We start from the raw sequence: 2500 nt of genomic DNA on the forward strand, positions 1-2500 counted from the left end.
CTCTTCCCTTTACTCCCTCCTTTATTTTTCTCTTCCTCTCTTCTCTTCCATCCGTTCCTCTATCTCCCCATCTCTATTACATCCTCATCTCTCCACCATTTTACTACACCATTCTCTCCTCATCTCTTCTCTTCTCCTCTTCCTTTACTCTAGTTATTTTCTACATCTCTCTTATTTTCCCCTTCCCTCTTCTACCCTTTTCTTATCCACTGTCATGCTCTCCCATTTCTTTTTTTCCCCTTCCTTCTCTTTTTTTTTTTTTCTCCACTACTTTCTGTTTCTTTTCTTTCTCTTTACTTTTTTTTCCTTTATACACCTATGCCTTCAACTCTAATCCTCCAACATCTTTTCCTCCTCTCTTCCTCCTTTAATCTCTCTCTCTCTCTTTCTTCCTAGGCTTCCCATTTCCTCCCCCTGCCTATTTTTTCTCTCTCAAGCCCCCACCCCTTCCCTCTGTCTATCTTTTTCTACATTCCCCTAAGCTCCTTTCCTCCTGTCCCCTCCTCCTCCTCCTCTAGCCTATTTTTTCTTCCCTGTCAAACCCCCTCCTCCTACCACACCCCCCATTCCTCCCCCCGTCTATTTCCCCCCCTCCTTTATTCCTCTTTCTCAAATTCTCCCCTCTCTTCCCTCCTCTCTTTCCTACTGTTTCTTTCCACTGTGCTCCCCTTTCCTCTTTTCCTCTCTTTGCTCTTCCGCTTATCTCCTCTTCCCTCCCTTCTTTTCTTGTTTCTCTTCCATCCATACCTCTTCGAAATTCTTCCTCCACTCCCTCCTCTCTCCACCCCTCTTGATTTTTTTTTTTTTTTTTTTCCACACTCCCTCTGCTTCTACCATCCACATCACTTCCCTCTCTCTCTTTCTCTCCTTCATTCCCTCCTTTTCTATAGCCTTCCTCTCATTCTTCTCTCCCTCTCCCTCTCCTTCTGTTTGTCACCCCTCCTCCTTATAAGCCCTCCCCCTCTCTCTACCCCTCCTCTCTTCCTCTCCCTTTGTCCTCTTTTTTTTTTCTCTCACTCCCTAACTCCTCTCTTTGTCCTTCTCTTTCTTAACCTCTTCAGCACCGCTTTTCTTACCCATTTTCCTTGCCCGTCCTTCTAGTTCTTTTCATCTGTACCTTTTTATAAATATTTTCTGGTACGCGTTGGTATATTTCTTAAACGGGTCTCGATTGTATCCCATTTCCTGTGCTTATATTATCAACATTTTTATTTCCCTATTTAATATTGTGTATTTCTCATTCTCGGCCTTTCAGTATCCTATTTATTCTTATGTATTTTAATTCTCAACTTCTGATTTTTCGTTTTATTTTTGTTATTCATTTTTCCTGTCTTCTCCTTCTTTCTCGTTGTTATGGTTGTGTGCTGATTACGTAACAGAAACTTGATAATTGTTCCTCTTCAGCTCTACCCTAACAATTTGTACAATAATAGTAATAACTCCCTTTGATCCTGTTTCTCTTGCCTCTCCCTCTCCTCTCCCTCTGTCCCCCCATTTCCCCTTCTTCCCCTCCTCTCTCTTCTCTCCCTCTGCTTCCCCCGCCTTCCTCCCTTCTCCCTTCCCTGCCCCTGTGTCCCCCATCTCCCTCGCATCTCCCTCTCCTCTCCCTCTGCCCTCCTATCTCCCTTTTTCTCCTTCCCTCCCCATACCTCCTAATTCTCCCTTCCTTCTCCTTTATTTGCTTCCCTGTCTAGCTCTTTCCCCGTGTTAATTCTCTCCTTCTACCCTCTTCTACCTTATTATCCTCGTGCCTTTCTTTCTTCCTTCCTTCCTTCCTCCCTTCTTTCCTTCTATCCTTCCTTTCAAGAAAAACACAATGTATCTTCATAGGTAATAGACGACTTCTATCACATATTCCTCCTAACACTGTCATAAATTGTTCTGGTGAGCACATTTACCCGAGCACTAGTGTAAAAAATCTAGGTGTCTATATCGACAGATATATGCTTTTTGATGTGCATATTATTGAATTAAATAAGAAAGTCATGGGAACACTTATGTTCATAAATCAGATATGTGAAAACTTTGATAAGTCAACTCGAAAAATTGTTGTACAGTCTCTAGCTCTTAGCATAATAAATTACTGTATAGGTATATGGGGTACGACAAATGATACCTTACTTCACCAAGTTCAGAAATTACAAAATTTTGCGGCTAAAATAGCTATCGGGGGAGCAAGAAAGTATGACCATGTAACCCCCATCATAAAGGAATTAAAGTGGTTAAAGATTAAAGATAAACATATTTTTGACAGATGTACCACTGTTTATATGGCTGTCAATGGTTTTTATCCGGAGTGGTATCTAAAGTTGTCCACTGTCACTGAAAACACAGCCAGTACAACAAGACAGCGAAATAACCTTTTTGTGCCTAGAGCCAGAACAAACTCTGGTGCCAGAGCCATCACCATTCTAGGACCCAAACTGTGGAATAATTTACCTACTGATATCACTCATTCCGGAAGCATACATGTTTTCAAATCTAAACTTAGGGAGTTAAT

The sequence above is a fragment of the Coenobita brevimanus genome, chromosome 28, assembly GCF_032717465.1.
Source record: "Coenobita brevimanus isolate Jiangsu-jjx chromosome 28, ASM3271746v2, whole genome shotgun sequence".
NCBI classification, from domain to species: domain Eukaryota; kingdom Metazoa; phylum Arthropoda; class Malacostraca; order Decapoda; family Coenobitidae; genus Coenobita; species Coenobita brevimanus.